This window comes from Bufo gargarizans, chromosome 3 (genome assembly GCF_014858855.1).
Source record: "Bufo gargarizans isolate SCDJY-AF-19 chromosome 3, ASM1485885v1, whole genome shotgun sequence".
Lineage (NCBI taxonomy): Eukaryota > Metazoa > Chordata > Amphibia > Anura > Bufonidae > Bufo > Bufo gargarizans.
The window spans coordinates 251,399,195-251,417,081 of record NC_058082.1 but is presented as its reverse complement, the minus strand read 5'-3'; the positions used below and the strand labels follow the sequence as shown (position 1 = coordinate 251,417,081).

The following is a 17,887-nucleotide window of genomic DNA, read 5'->3' as shown; positions in this document are numbered from 1 at the left end:
ATTAAGTTTTTTTCCCAAAAAGGGTGTTTTTTTTACTAACAGAATATGACAGCAGTATATAACGCTTGAATTTCACACGTGCTGATGTAGGAAGGTCTGAAAAATTGTATATTTTGCCCAAAAATTGTGTTTTTAAAACCCAGAAAATTATACCTTTTTTTTCCTAGCTTAAATTGCACACTGACAATGCTGCAAAGGCGCCAGATGTAGGATATTGCCAAAAATGTGTTTTTTATTTTTTAAAACCAGATTATCATTGCAGTATTTCAAGCTTGGATTTGAATGTCACAAAAGCACATATGCAGTGCTGCTGCACTGAGCTTGCACAAAATGTCCGCCACCGCCCACCTAACTAACAGACGGATAAAAGTTATTTTTCTCTGTCACTGGGCTCAGGGCAGGGTAAAACGATTGTGCACTGTACCCACACAACAAAATCTATGTAGATCGCTGAGTTCAATTGGAGTTCTGATTAAAGATTCTGTTCTATTCTCTCCCTCACAGCAGCAGCATCCTATGCCTACACTAAGCACAGCAGAGTGACGTGCAGCGCTACATGACTCCAGCTTATATAGAGGCTGGGTCACATGCTGCACTGGCCAATCACAGCCATGCTATTAGTAGGCATGGCTGTGATGGCTTCTGAGGGCACACAGTTAAACGCTTGTTGATTGGCTGCTCTGCAGCCTTTCAAAAAGTGCCAAGAAATCGCCGAACCCAAACTTTTACTGAAATATTTGGGTTCAGGTCCGAGGTCCAAAAATCCTAAAGTTTGGTAGGGTTCGCTCAACCCTAGTTACCACGAAGCGCAAAAAAGTTTGCCTTCGGTGCGAATCAAATTTTTCCTGAAATTCGGATCGAATTCTACTTTGTCAGCTTCAAATCGCTCATCGTCTACTGATATGCGATGTTTCCACCCTTTGGAATTCCACCCTCCATATTTTGGACCGACTATACGAACAGAGAAAAGCCATAAACAATTTCTTTACGATCCAAGCGGACAGGAGTATTCCCTTGTGTAACTTCGATGTCAGCCAGTGGCAGCTCATGCGTGACACCTGCTGTTTGCTCAAGCCCTTTGAGAAGGCGACGTTATTTGTCAGTTGCCAGGACTACGGGATGAACAACATCATTCTACTGCTTCATTTCCTGGAACAGATGCTGGTAAATATGTCTGGTCAGGTGACTGGAGATGTGGAACCTAGAAAGATGGCAGCAGAGTTTGTATACATTTGTCTGTGAAGATCTCTGTTTACAAGAATATGGAAACACCTACTGATGGGGTGTTAACCCTCAGAAGTAGGTCATCAGCACGAAGGAGCAGTCATTTTCACAGTTTGAGGTATCCTCCCAAAAGCTTGACCTCGGCAAGTCAGCGGTCTGCATTGCGAAACTTGTCTAAAATAAAAATTCAGCAGTGCACACCCTTGTAGGAAACTCTTGATCCGGCACAGGCTGCTTTGCTCCTTCAAAAACAATGGATACTGTACAGCGTGACACCTATGTATAATTTCTCATACACCAGACTGAAAGAGTATTCGAAGAACCTGTCTGCCCACATAGCTGCCGAGAAGCAGAAGGGTCTTGCCATTAAGGTGGGCTCTGTGCTGAACCTAAAGCCAATTATATTTGGTTTACCTGGACTCAAAGGAAAGGACAGAGATCAATTGGCTTTGCTCATACAGATTTCATCCATGCCTCCACTCACCAAGGCAAGCACAGAGGACCAGATTGTGTGGACAGGTTGGTTCTGCGGGACATACACAGAGGACAATCTATTGGAGGTGTTAGCAGAGACATTTACTTGCCTCCCCTCTTCCTGTATAACGGCTCTGAGGCTCTCACGGCTATCATAGGGATCGGTAAGTTGGTGATCAGTTCTCAGGACCTTATGTGGCTAGCAGCAATGTGGACCGGGTATGACGTGTCTGGATCAGTGTCGGCCACAAAGCTTGTTTTCGCTGTTCCCGTCGAACCTCGCATGGACATTTCTTATGCCATCCACGCAGAGGACTTCAAGACTTTATGTAATGATATTTGTAAATGAAAGGATGAGGTCACGTTGGAGGAAGTGGACAATTTATTCCAATGTCTTTACTCGCATTTCTTCAGACACTTTAGAATCCACTTATCAGATTTATAGGAAATCTCATGGCATCTCACGATGTATTCGACTACAAGAAAATTATTTTAAGCTTGTCTCCACATGGTTTCGCATCCCGGTTAGGCTTAAACAAAGGGATGCCTCGATCTAGACACATGCTGGAAGTGCAACTCTTCACAAGGCACATACATCCACATGTGGTGGACATGCCCTGTATTAACTCCCTACTGGTAAGAGGTACTGAATCTGATTAAACAAATATGCTCTTTGACCTCAGACCCCACCTCAGTCTCCATCCTCCTCAACATTAGACTTGAAGGAATCCCTCCTGGGAAAAGGATCCTTTTCCAACACCTCATGGACGCTGCAAAATCTCTAATTCCACAACAGTGGAATCAACAGAAAGCCCCTAGCATAGCTCAATGGCTACAAAAATTTAATTTCTTCTTCCTGATGGAAGAACTATCAGCTTGGGAACTACACTCTCACACTAAATTTCAAATGATCTGGCATGACTGGATCATGTTTCGGTCAACTCCTCAGATATTACAACAGATCGGTTCATTATCTCAAACTACTCTGGACTGAATCTGAAACACAAATCCCGAACCCTGCCGCCTTCCATTTCAACTCCCCTCTCCTCCCTTTTCTCCTCCTAACCTCCCCCCTCTGTCCATCCCCCCATTTAAAACATTTATAAAACTCCTAATAAGAAGTTTGATTCTTTATCCAATCTTACATGCAAGGCACTTCTAATTATGTATGATATGCATCTACCTGTACATTGTGAATGTTTAACTTGTACTCAGATGTTGCACCATCACACTTTCTCTCTGATACTGTACCTTGTATAATTGTTCAATTGTTATTCCGAATTAGATCTGGATCTTACTATAAAACAAATAAAAAGAGAATTGAAAAGAATCCACTTATCAGCAACCTAACTCGTCACAGTAACGGCATCTGTGGCATCAGTGCATTCTGAAGGAAAAGTTAAGTTCCTCAGTAAGGACTACCTAATCTGAGTGCTGGGATTGATCACGGAGCTGGCCATTAATAACATCCAGTATTGAACACATGGACGACTCTAATTTCGGACCTTGTCCACAATGTTCGGGACCCCCCGGATGTCTTACATGTCTTAGACATGATCCCTGCAGTGTTTTCTATATGTTATACCGCTTCTTACCATTCTGTTGAAGTGGCTGTAAGACCTGCACATACTAAGGTTTATTTATGAAGATTTTTGGGTGTGACTTATATCGACCAGTTACCTACCAGCTGTTATTGTGAAGCCTGCATTGTAGTAATGAGCTGGAGTCGACTTGTTTGCTGGACTGTCCCCCATACATTTCATGATCAATATGCATTACCATCGTGGCCATCCCGACACTGGTCGTTAATCCATTCTTGATGATGAAGCACTTGTTTTTTCAGTTTGTCTTTGAAATATTGTGGCTTTGTCGCTTCTGTGTTGTATTTTATATGTTTTAATGTCCTGTTTGTGAAATAAACATTTTTTTTTCTCTCGTTCAAAAAAATATAATAATTGGCTTGTGATTTGGTAGCCAAAAGCTGGAGTGAGTACAAAACACAGCAGACTTGCAAATATTTCATTCATGTGTTTTCTCTGTTTTGGATCCACACCTGCTTTTTTTGGCATTAGCAATACTGATGGATTATTGACCAAATGCTGACCGAGTGAAGGCAGATGCTCAACAGACAGGATTAGTTTTTTGGGGAGTTATTGTTCTGGCGGATCAGAGGAAGGGTAAAATAATCAGTGACGTCAACACAAACTTACTGCTGACACCCTCTCCACTCGGGAGGCTCTACTTGTTTAAGCATTTAATAGAATCTGCTGACGACTGTATAAAAGGAGTTTGCTTCTTCTTGGCGCTAACATCGAACTGTAAGGCTGAGTTCATACTTGAGTTATTTTGTCAGTTTTGGCCCCGTGACTGCCCAAATAAGTGAATTGTGCAGTGATTTTAAGAGCAACGCCTGTCATCTGCATGTCATAGTGACTCACAGTATTATTTCACTACCAAAGCAGACTCCCTATGCATGTTACTGCAAGGCATATTTTTCTACACCACTATAAAGGCTCTCTGCAGCCAGGAAATAGTCTTTTTTATTGCGATTCGCTGCAAATAAATTCAGATTTAACCAAATTTTTTTTGTTAAATTTGGTGAACTGGCAAATCGAATTTTTGAAAAATTAGCTCATCTCTAATCAAGAGGCACTGCAGAGATGCATAGAGAATCATCAGTTTTTATAGCGCATAGAGTTACCTTTTACTTTTTTTTATATATGTCTCCAGCAGTACCACAGATATGTCATTATGACCCTTACTCTCTAATGATAAAATAACTTTCTTCATGCTATCCCAGTCTACACAGGAAAGATGACAACTGAGCTGCAGAGACAGAAGTCAGCATATCAGAAGTCAGCAGGTCCTGACAAAAAAATATTTTAGTCCTCCTCCTGGGTAAGCCCTTTCTGAGTTCAGTGTCGATAGGAAGACCACGGCACTCAAGAGAGAATGTTGCATAAATGTCTTATTTATTTTCTTATTTTGTTTTATATTTTTTTTTATGTATATACAGTACAGACCAAGAGTTTGGACACATCTTCTCATTCAAAAAGTTTTCTTTATTTTCAAGACTATGAAAATTGTAGATTCACACTGAAGGCATCAGAACTATGAATTAACACATGTGGAATTATATACATAACAAAAAAGTGTGAAACAACTGAAAATATGTCATATTCTAGATTCTTCATAGTAGCCACCTTTTGCATTGATTGCTGCTTTGCACACTCTTGGCATTCTCTTGATGAGCTTCAAGAGGTAGTCACCTGAAATGGTTTTCACTTCACAGGTGTGCCCTGTCAGGTTTAATAAGTGGGATTTCTTGCCTTATAAATGGGACCATAAGTTGCGTTGTGGAGAAGTCAGGTGGATACACAGCTGATAGTCCTACTGAATAGACTGTTAGAATTTGTATTATGGCAAGAAAAAAGCAGCTAAGTAAAGAAAAACAAGTGGCCATCATTACTTTAAGAAATGAAGGTCAGTCAGTCTGAAAAATTGGGAAAACTTTGAAAGTGTCCCCAAGTGCAGTCACAAAAACCATCAAGCGCTACAAAGAAACTAGCTCACATGCGGACCGCCCCAGGAAAGGAAGACCAAGAGTCACCTCTGCTGCGGAGGATAAGTTCATCCGAGTCACCAGACTCAGAAATCGCAGGTTAACAGCAGCTCAGATTAGAGACCAGGTCAATGCCACACAGAGTTCTAGCAGCAGACACATCTCTAGAACAACTGTTAAGAGGAGACTGTATGAATCAGGCCTTCATGGTAGAATATATGCTAGGAAACCACTGCTAAGGACAGGCAACAAGCAGAAAAGACTTGTTTGGGCTAAAGAACACAAGGAATGGACATTAGACCAGTGGAAATCTGTGCTTTGGTCTGATGAGTCCAAATTTGAGATCTTTGGTTCCAACCACAGTGTCTTTGTGCGACGCAGAAAAGGTGAACGGATGGACTCTACATGCCTGGTTCCCACCGTAAAGCATGGAGGAGGAGGAGGTGTGATGGTGTGGGGGTGCTTTGCTGGTGACACTGTTGGTGACACTGTTGGGGATTTATTCAAATATATACATTGAAGGCATACTGAACCAGCATGGCTACCACAGCATCTTGCAGCGACATGCTATTCCATCCGGTTTGCGTTTAGTTGGACCATCATTTATTTTTCAACAGGACAATGACCCCAAACACACCTCCAGGCTGTGTAAGTGCTATTTGACCATGAAGGAGAGTGATGGGGTGCTGCACCAGATGACTTTGCCTCCACACTCACCGGACCTGAACCCAATCGAGATGGTTTGGGGTGAGCTGGACCGCAGAGTGAAGGCAAAAGGGCCAACAAGTGCTAAGCATCTCTGGGAACTCCTTTAAGACTGTTGGAAGACCATTTCAGGTGACTACCTCTTGCAGCTCATCAAGAGAATGCCAAAAGTGGGCAAAGCAGTAATCAAAGCAAAACGTGGCTACTTTGAAGAACCTAGAATATGACATATTTTCAGTTGTTTCACACTTTTTTGTTATGTATATAATTCCACATGTGTCAATTCATAGTTTTGATGCCTTCAGTGTGAATCTACAATTTTCATACTCATGAAAATAAAGAAAACGCTTTGAATGAGAAGCTGTGTCCAAACTTTTGGCCTGTACTGTACATAAAAAAATATAAAACAAAATATGAAAATAAATAAGATATTTATGCGACATTCTCTCTTGAGTGCCATGGTCTTCCTATCGACAATTGGTATTATACTTACCACTGAGCGCCGTCCATACTAAATGAGGAGTGCCGTTCAACTCTTGCCTTCAACTTTCTGAGTTCAGGCCCCAAAGCAGCCACTTCCCCTGCTTCCCCTATAGCTATGCCTCTGCCCTCATGGCTTCCTCTGGGGGATAATGGCCCTTTTAAAGCCTGTCTTGTTTTAATTTATGGATTATTGCTTTTGCTATATTTAGTATCTGTGAGGAGAGGATCCTTGTAAAATCTGGTGCCTTCTCCTTGTGGAACCGGAGGGCTCATCAGACCAAGACATTTTATTGTGGAACTAACAAAAAACATTGACATTGTCGTATGGCATTCTAATGAACATCACTTTTTTTTTTTACTACTTTTCATTTGCGACATTGTTTGAGTGATGAGGTCTTGCTTTTTTCATATAGGAAAGTGGTCAGGTGCTCAGGCTTAACAATAGCTCTAATATTAAAGGTTCATTTACATCAGCAGAATATCAGGCCAAATATCAGGAACAAACATTTGTATGAACTCTCTTTCCCAATAATTGATCTGTGTAAATGAGACACCTATCACCTGAAAATGAGTGATCTGATTGTTATTTCTGCACAATAAATCATTTGTCTGTTGCTCATCACCATGTGTAAATAAGGATATGCTTCCAACAAACTATGAAATTGTATGGGTATGGCTATTTGAAAGCCAAAATCAGGAGTAGATCATAAAATTAGAGAAAGTATAAAGGACAGATATGATTTCTCTTTTTTTGAATTCACTTCAGGTTTTGGCTTCTAAATGGCCATACCCATAGGAAAACTGACCATGTGGCTGTACCCTATAGGGATGAGCAATCATAGTAACAATGCAAAACAAAATCAACCTAGACTCAGTACAGAGATCTATCCCATCATCTGTTTATCCCCAGGACTGTGACTGTGACAAGGGGACATCCTCTACGTCTGGAGGAAAGAAGGTTTGTACACATAGAAGAAGATTCTTTACGGTAAGAGCAGTGAGACTATGGAACTCTCTGCCTGAGGAGGTGGTGATGGGGAGTACAATAAAGGAATTCAAGAGGGGCCTGGATGTATTTCTGGAGCGTAATAATATTACAGGCTATAGCTACTAGAGAGGGGTCGTTGATCCAGGGAGTTATTCTGATTGCCTGATTGGAGTCGGGAAATAATTTTTTATTCCCCTAAAGTGAGGAAAATTGGCTTCTACCTCACAGTTTCTTTTTTTGCCTTCCTCTGGCTCAACTTGCAGGATGACAGGCCGAACTGGATGGACAAATGTAACATGTTACTATGTTACTCTTGTCTCTATTATACTAGAATGTTAATAACCCCTTTATGAATAATTAGTTAACATTTTGATAATTTAATGCAGTGAATATAAAACACTACACACTTTGCCCTTATCTGGGATGTAAAGGCTGAATGGCTATCAAGACCCAGGCAAATTACTCACAGGCTGCCACTCAGTAACTATCCACCAATCACTATATGAAAGCTATGACATTTTATATCTAAACTGAATAAACCCTATTTAAGAGGCAATTTTTACGTAAACCTGGCTACTAACATTTATCAAATGTAATAATGCATAGGTCCCAATTAGCATTCAGTTATCACATGGATACACTAAACATATGGTATGGGCCTCATGGGTATATGCCCCTTAATTTCAAAATCAGTACCAAATGTACCAAATGTAATCAGGTATACAAAGGGATTTTCATGGACATAAGAAGTACAGGAGCTTACCTATTGGGAATATGGGGCCCATATTCTGATGATAGTCCTACAACACACACCCACACATTTTTTTATTTCCCATAGTTACAAATTTTAACTAACTGGGTTAATATGAGTGCTTGCAAGCCAAAATATCCACCTTGCAAAAGTGGTTAAGTTACTTACGATTATTCATTCACATTTAGACAAAATTGTGCCACACAGAACGTAAAATAGTTTAAAGGAAATGTATTAATGATTCCAACTTATTCTGCTTATTGAAAAGAAATCTACATGGATGATGGCTTACTTTAAGTAGATAACTTATTCCTGAATATGTGACCTTGTCAAAAACAGTGAGCATTTTGATTGAGCACCACAATGAGATATAAGCGCAGATATTATATTGGTTAATGGCATGTAAGATAATTGCTGCTCCAAGCAGTCCCAAAAAATCTAACTTTTATTATATTGATGATTTTTTCATGTTTTTTTTTTTAAGTTGTGCCTAACATGTAAAATAAAAAAAGAAAATAAGTATTAAATCTAGCAATATTCAAAAATGCATTTGAGAGCTAAAATGAAAGGTTCTTTTGTGAAAATGTGGGAAAACTATAAATGCACAGAAATGTAATTATTAATTCAATTCAAGCATGCATCATAAAAATGACAGATATTCCTTTGAAACAATTGAAACACTCTAAAGGTCTAAACTAAAAAAAAAAAAAAAAAAAAAAAAAGCAACAACAAAACAGCCTTTGGCATTTGTGTTATTTTAGACACAAACAAAATTGCACTAGATGGAAAATAATAAGTAACTATACTGTCCAGCATGGTGAAACTTTACAAATAGAGTTTAGAATGTATTCTAAGACAAAACTCTTCTAGTATGCTTTATCATTAGTGTTGAGCGAGCATGCTCGGCCAAACTGCAGTTGGTGCGCAGGTCCACCCAAGCCATACAACAGATATAAGGCAACTTTGAGGCTTACTGGCTCTCAGTCAGATGAGAGCTGGTTTTGAATGTCTCAGTGCACAAGGCTGCCATTGTAAGGTGTGCTGACTGTATCTGTTTCATGGATAGATTGTTGGCTTGCACATACCTGGCTTTTGGCATATAGCCTTTGTGTGGCTGTCTATTGCATGTCATAGGTAATAGGAGCCCAAGATTCATCCAGGTGTCCTCCCCATGCTGTTTCCAAACCATTTTGGTGGTGGTTCCATCAATTTCTAACCTTTTTCTGTAAACCATACACTCTCTTCTCTTCAGAGCAGGGGGTGCCTGGTTTAATGTTTGGGCTTGGTAGAGCACCCGAGCATCCCGATGTGTTTGGCCAAAGCACCCGAGCACTTTGGTGCTCGATCAACACTATTCATCATACCTCACCTCTGCCACTTTGTTTTGATAACAATTATGGAGTTATTGTAATTATTAAAAACAGACACAGTAAATAAAAGGACACATAAAATGAGTGCACTGTGTTCCATCCATAGTTATTTGTGAGTCCTTTTACGTAATGCCAGGAAAGGAAAATAGACAAACACAATTAGAGGATAAAATCACTGCGATTAGTCTGCTTTTTATGTTATGGCAGATCAATTGGTACATTATGTGAATTTATGAGGTTATTTATAGTGATGAGCGGCAGGGGCAACATTCAAATTCACAATATATCACGAATATTTAGGCAAATATTTGACAAATATTAGTGATTTTGTGATTTCGTCAAATTCTTTTTGATTGTGCTATTATGCACGCACGCATTATTAGCTAATAGCTACATAAGTGATGAAAATGGTTGGCAGCAACTTTCGAGATGGTGAGGCAGAACTCCTGATCACGCTACATTATTGTACATTACAGCACTGTTTTAAATTTAAATTCCATTCATAACAATAGCTTTATATGCAAATAGAGTTTTTCAAAGTATTCAATATCGCGCAAATCACAACTATTGATTTGAATATTTTAGCGGAATACATACAACTTCACCTTAAATCAGGTCTGACAACATAATACTGATTGTTGAACTTAGTATTGTTGGGACATCACAGCACTATTTCTGTAGCATGTATGTATGGACAGCAGAGAAATCTCTCTCACATGCACATTGCACATTTATTTTCGTGCCACACACACTATATATATATATATATATATATATATATATATATTAAGACACAATATATACCCCACACTATATACCTCACACATACATAGTCTATAGATTAAAGTTTTTGTCCTGTTGGTCAGGAGAAGCATTCTTTGTCTGACCGCCATAATTTGTTAGTTCATTTAGCATTACCCAGGGTGCACCATGGGGAGGCGAACCAGCTGTACACCCCATACCATACCGTCATTTCACTAGACAGGTACATCTCTGCTCAGCTGGCTAATATACGATTGTTCAGCCCCACACACATACAAAAGCAATACAATGCAATCTTATAACGGTAACTATACAAACATGTGCCGCCCGTGGCCGCTTTCATGTAAATGGGTCCGCGATCCAGGAGATGCAGTGCGGTGTTTCTGGCTTCGCCTCCGAACCACAAAAAAGTAATTCATGCACTATTTTTTTGAGGAATGGATAGATCACGGACCCTTTCAAGTGAATGGGTTTGGGATCCATCTGCAGCAGACGCAAGGATGTTGCCCGTGCATCGGGGACTGCTATTGTGGTCCCCAATGCCACGGAAGGGCCAGCACATGTTTGTGTGCATGAGCCCTAAATCTAATATTAGACCTTTAAATACTTAATTTTTTTTTTTGCTGTGTTGTTGATGACATTATTTTCAATCCGTATATGTAAAAAATTTGGGATTATATGCTTTCATCTTTATCCTGCAGCGCATGTTGGAGCGGGGATATTACAGGACACGGGTCCATGATAAAAAAAACTGCAGATTGTGAGGGGGATCCGCTTTGAATTGTGGCGTGAATTCCAAACAAGCCACAAGAAGATGGCCATTGCGACAAAATGGTCTGATATTAAGAGGAGGCACGAGGAGCGGATCACAGAGATCCGTGATAGAAAATGCCCAGGTACAATGCTTACATTACTTTTATATCTTTCGCCAACACTCTGTAATGTATATACTGTATATAGTTATGCAAATAATTATTTCATCCCTTTACAAATGATTACTTAGTAATATCTGGTGTGGCAATTACTAAATCAGATGGTTATGGTTACATCATACATCTCTACCTCGCTGTGAGTATATATATATATATATATTTTTTTTTTATTTTTTTTTATTTTTTATTTTATTTATTTATATACACAGCAATGTTAGAATGTATGATGTAACCGGCTGATTTTGTACGTTTCACACACATAAATATCTATATACTTGTGTGTGTGTATACATAAACTGCAATCATGAATCAGTATTCTAGCAAAAGGCCCCGTCCATCATTACATTAGATACATCCGACACTTAATTCGGATTTGTTATGAGTTCTGAATTGTTTGTCAAAATTCTGAACATTGTGTGATTATAGGTGTTTCCCTTCTGTCCATCCACCACAGATCTTCTACAGAGGATCTGAGGGTGGTGGAGGTCTCTGAGGAGGAAGAGGAGTACAGAGAGCAGGCCGGACCCTCTGGGCAGCAGGATGCCCCTCCCCCACCTGATGTGGGCGAAGTTGTGGAGGTCGAGGCAGAAGCCTCTCAGGCGTTTGTTTCCCCGCCCCCATGTCCAGTTGATGAAGAGGAGGAGATAGTCACCACCCCCCGCCAAGAGGGTAAATATGTGTACACAGCAAAATAAATCTGTACCCATATAACATATACAGAAACATTAACCCTTTCTACCGCATGTCAGTTTTTAACCTCCGGTCAAGTCCATTTTTAGCAAATGTGTCACTTTATGTGTTAATAACTTTAAAATGCTTTTACTTATCCAGGCCATTGTGAAATTTTTTCATCACATATTGTACTTCATGTTGACAGTCTTACAATATAGTCCATAAAATTTATTTTCATTTATCATAAAATCCAGAATTTATCAAAAATTTGAAAAAATAGCACATTTATTAATAAAAATTTCTCTACTTTTATAAGAAATAGCAATACCTTCAAAAATAGTTAACTTATTACTTAACATTCCCCATATGTCGACTTCATGTTTGGATCAGTTTTAAAATGACATTTAATTTATTCTTGATGTTACAAAGCTTAGACGTTTAGAAGCAAATATTATAATTTATAAGAAAAATTACCAAACCCAATTTTGAATGACCAATTCATTTAATATGTAACTTTCTGGGGCTTACATAGTGTAAACCACCCATAAATCACCCCATTTTTGAAACATACTCCCCCCAAGCTATTAAAAAATGATTTTTAAAACTTTGTAAACTTTTAGGTGCCTAAAGAGTGATTGGAGCATGTGATCTGACGTCACCACAGGTCATTTAGCCGGCAGCTCATCATTAAAGATGTAAGAAGAGATCGGCAACTACGCGATCAAGAGGAGAAGGTGAGTTAATTATTTTATTGTTTTTAACCCTCAATTGGCCACCTACTAAGCATTCTGTTTTCAGAATGCTATTATTTTCCCTTATAACCATGTTATAAGGGAAAATAATACAGTGAATAGACTGTCACCTAGCAACCATGCGTGAAAATCGCACCGCATCCGCATTTGCTTGCAGATGCTTGCAATTTTCACTCAGCCCCATTCATTTCTATGGGGCCTGCGTTGCATGATAAATGCACAATATAGAGCATGTTGCGATTTTCACGCAACGCATAAGTGATGCGTGAAAATCACAACTCATGTGCACAGCCCCATAGAAATGAGTGGGTCCAGATTCAGTGCGGGTGCAATGCGTTCACCTCCCGCATTGCACCCGAGCGGAAATCTCGCCCTAAGGCCTCTTTCACACGGGCGTCATGTTTTTTTGGCCGGATGCGTTCAGGATGCGTTCAATCTTACTATGCGATTGCGTCGCGTTTCACAAGCGTGAAAAAAAAATGATCCATCCACTAGATTCACCTGTAATGCAAAGACAATATAAATAGCCCCAGCATGCAGTGTTTTGTTGGACAGCTCCATTTTTTTGGTGGAGTGGTTTTTGTGTGGTTGACGTGTGTCTTTGTTATTGGATTATCCTTTGCAGGATGTCCACTTTCACCCTGTCATGAACTGACCATGTCTTTTTGCACTGGCTGGTGTCCCGTTGTTTTGGGGAGCAGCCAGAAATGATTGAGGAGGAGCCGCGGAAGAAGCGTATGTGGGTGCATCCTATACTTTCGCAGAGGCCCAGGAAAGGACTCTTTTTTGGCCTGTACGCTGAGCTCCGTGCGCACCCTCCAAAGTTCTTCAATTATAGGCCAAAAATCCAATACATGAATGTGTGTTTACAGATTGTGAATAAAAACTTTAAAATGTATGGATCTTTTGTGGCTAATGATGTTTTCCACAAATCATAAATCTATATTGTATTGTGTGTGTTTGTGCAAAATAAACACCAAAGTTAACAATTATAAACTTGAAAAATAAACGTGTTTTATTGCACACTATATTCCAGTATACTCTGGCTTTTCAAAAAAAAATAAACAGGGAACAAATATAAATTATAAATTTACATAACGTCTTGATGGCGACAAGGCTCCCTGATAATGAGGGGCAGAAATTTGTTGCTGTGAATGAGGCCCGGAGTAGTGACTAGGCCCAGGTTGAGTGGACGATGGGCCCTGATATTGGGGTCCAGTAAATTGTGTCTGGGAAGGGGGCCCAGAGTATTGGCTTGGGCCAGGTTGGCTGGATGATGGGTCCTGATATTATGGTCCATGAAATTGTGTCTGGGAAGGGGTCCAGAGTATTGGCTTGGGCCAGTTTGGCTGGACGATGCGCCCTGCTGACTGTAACTGGTTTACCCCTGATACTGTGGCACATATGGGGTAATTGGTGGGCCATAGGGATCCCTTTGGGGCTGAAATTGTTGGGGGCCCTGTGAGGGCTGACTACCTGCGGGGTGGTGGGGGCTAAATATGTTGCCATGACAGGGCAGGCTTTCGAGCGCATCAAACATTTCAGTCGGCTCTTGGGGGCGATTAGCTACCTCCAGAACTATTTCTAATGCAGTTCTGGTTCGCAGTAGTCGTTCTGGAGGTAGCTGACGCATAAAATGGGCCAGACTACGGGCAAACATGTCGTGATGATCCTCCTGCCGTGCTCTAGATAAATAATCTAGAACTTGCAAATTGATGTTAGACTCGGCAGGAGGCATTGCCCGTCGTCTGGCCCTGCTGGGTAGAGCCAGAGGGGAGGTGGGGGACTCGCCACCAGATGCTGCAGGAGGCCTTGATGGTGCTGTGCTTGGTCCAGCTCCACTTTCAGGCTGGGCTGATGTGGTGTCCTCCTCACATGCACCTGATTGGTGTGGGCCTGACTCATCAGCTTCCTCCTCTAGGTTGTCTTTAGTTCTAAAAACAGTAGAAAATTAATAAACATATGTTGAAATTTCAATACTTTAGTTACATTATAAGTGCAGATTTAACAGGAATAACACACACACTCTTTAACTTGAATGTCTATAATAATCATGTTATCTTTAAGCAAAATGGCGCGATAAGCTATTGCATAATGCATTTATAAGCATTTAGTTAGCATCACATGTCACATAAAGCATGTGTATTACCCTGCTACATCTGTAACCTATATGTCCATACTATAAATACAACTCAAATGACCATTTCAGTATGACTATAAAATTAACTTACGGACGCAGCTCCATAATATCGCGCAGGAACATCAGCTGCTTGGGGGGACCAGACCCGCTCCGCCCCCGATGTTTCATCTCTTTGCGGAACTGGTCCCTGCAGATCCGCCAACGATTCTTGACCTCCTCAACTGGTAATACAAAGACATGAAAGGAACAGGTATCAGTATCTACATCTATTCATAAAAAATAGTCAATTAACGCCTATATACTAGGAACAATAACGTATAACTACGCCTATATACTAGGAACAATAACGTATAACTACGCCTATATACTAGGAACAATAACGTATACCTACGCCTATATACTAGGAACAATAACGTATACCTACGCCTATATACTAGGAACAATAACGTATAACTACGCCTATATACTAGGAACAATAACGTATAACTACGCCTATATACTAGGAACAATAACGTATACCTACGCCTATATGCTAGGAACAATAACGTATAACTACGTCTATATACTAGGGAGTACTGAAAGGCTCAAACATGGTATACAATGTGTACTTACTTAAATTCCTTCTACTTGGGCCTTGTGTCTTCTCCCAGATTGGGGCAAAAAGATCCTGGGTAATTTCCGTCCAGGCAGCATCCTTTTTGTAGCGGTCCTGGTACTCCGCAGCCCGAAGATCCCAGATGCAGGGCCTCTCCTGCACCAGGACAATCAGTTTTTCAACGTCAATGACGTGTGGTGATTTGAGCATTTTTTCACTCTGCAAGGGCTGGAAAAGTTTGGCAGCAAACTTTCTCCCTCTTCTCAGACACCAAACTGACGCAGATAGACGCAGACAGACGCTAAAAAACGCCTACTTCCTGTCTTTAAATTCTGAAGTGTTGTATAGTTACAAGCGTGAAAAACGCGACGCAACGCATGGTATCCGGATGTACTGCGTTTTTCTGCCAGCCCCATTCACTTCTATGGGGCCTGCGTCGCGTGAAAAAAGCACAATATAGAGCATGCTGCGATTTTTACTCAACGCACAAGTGATGCGTGAAAATCACCGCTCATGTGCACAGCCCCATAGAAATGAATGGGTCAGGATTCAGTGCGGGTGCCACGCGTTCACTTCACCCTTCGCACCCGCACGGAAAACTCGCCCGTGTGAAAAGGGGCCTAACTGGGACAATATCCTTGGGGAGAGAAATGCAGCCACTAAAGGCTCCTTTCACACGAGCGAGTTTTCCGCGCTGGTGCAATGCATAGCACCCCGCACTGAATCCTGACCCATTCATTTCAATGGGTCTGTGTACATGAGCGTTTTTTTTACGCATCAGTTCTGCATTGCGTGAAAAACACAGCATGTTCTATATTCTGCATTTTTCATGCAGCCCTGGCACATAGGGCTCCAGTGAAAAGCGCATCACATCCGCAAACAAGTGCGGATGCAATGTGTTTTTCAGTGATGGTTGCTAGGAAATGTTGTTTGTAAGCCTTCAGTTTTTTATCACGCGCGTGAAAAACGCATCAAAATGCATTGCACTCGTGCAGGAAAAACTGAACGCAATTGCAGACAAAACTGACTGAACTTGCTTGCAAAATGGTGCAAGTTTTACTGAACGCACCCTGAACGCATCCGGACCTAATCTGTCAGGCTAGTGTGAAAGAGGCCAAACTCTAAGGCCCCTTTCACACGGGCGAGTTTTCCGTGCGGGTGCGATGCGTGCGGTGAACGCATTGCACCCGCACTGAATCCTGACCCATTCATTTCTATGGGGCTGTGCACACGAGCGGTGATTTTCACGCATCACTTATGCGTTGCGTGAAAATCGCAGCATGCTCCTCTTTGTGCGTTTTTCACGTAACGCAGGCCCTATAGAAATGAATGGGGTTGCGTGAAAATCGCATGCATCCGCAAGCAAGTGCGGATGCGGTGCGATTTTCACGCATGGGTTCTAGGTGACAGTCTATTCACTGTATTATTTTCCCTTATAACATGGTTATAAGGGAAAATAATAGCATTCTGAATACAGAATGCTTAGTATAATAGTGCTGGAAGGGTTAAAAATAATAAAAAAGTTAACTCACCTTCTCCTCTTGTTCGCGTAGAGGCCGGTCTGTTCTTTAGCTGTGGGCTGAAGGACCTTTGATGACGTCAGATCACATGCTCCATCACCATGGTGATGGACCATGTGATTGGAGCATGTGATCTGACATCACCTCAGGTCATTCAGTCCACAGCTAAAGAACAGACCAGGATCTACGCTAACAAGAGGAGAAGGTGAGTTAACTTTTTTATTATTTTTAACCCTTCCAGCACTATTATACTAAGCATTCTGTATTCAGAATGCTATTATTTTCCCTTATAACCATGTTATAAGGGAAAATAATACAATCTTCAGAACATCAATCCCAAGCCCGAACTTCTGTGAAGAAGTTCGGGTTTGGGTACCAAACATGCGCGATTTTTCTCACGCGAGTGCAAAACGCATGACAATGTTTTGCACTCGCGCGGAAAAATCGCGCATTTTCCCGCAACGCACCCGCCTCTTATCCGGGCAAAAAACATGACGCCCGTGTGAAAGAGGCCTAAGGCCTCTTTCACACGGGCGTCAGTTTTTTTGCCCGGATAAGAGCCGGGTGCGTTGCGGGAAAATGCGCGATTTTCCCGCGCGAGTGCAAAACATTGTCATGCGTTGCACTCGCGTGAGAAAAATCGCGCATGTTTGGTACCCAAACCCGAACTTCTTCATAGAAGTTCGGGCTTGGGATTGATGTTCTGAAGACTGTATTATTTCCCCTTATAACATGGTTATAAGGGAAAATAATAGCATTCTGAATACAGAATGCATAGTAAACCAGCGCTAGAGGGGTTAAAAAATAATAATAAATAATTTAACTCACCTTAGTCCACTTGCTCGCGAAGCTGGCATCTCCTTGTGCCTAAGGCCTCTTTCACACGGGCGTCAGTTTTTTTGCCCGGATAAGAGCCGGGTGCGTTGCGGGAAAATGCGCGATTTTCCCGCGCGAGTG

General features: G+C 41.1%; 1 pseudogene; it reads left to right on the top strand.

Moving 5' to 3' along the window:
- The first annotated feature begins 1,262 nt into the window (after positions 1-1,262).
- LOC122930641 lies at positions 1,263-3,177 on the top strand (annotated as a pseudogene).
- Positions 3,178-17,887: the final 14,710 nt, after the last annotated feature.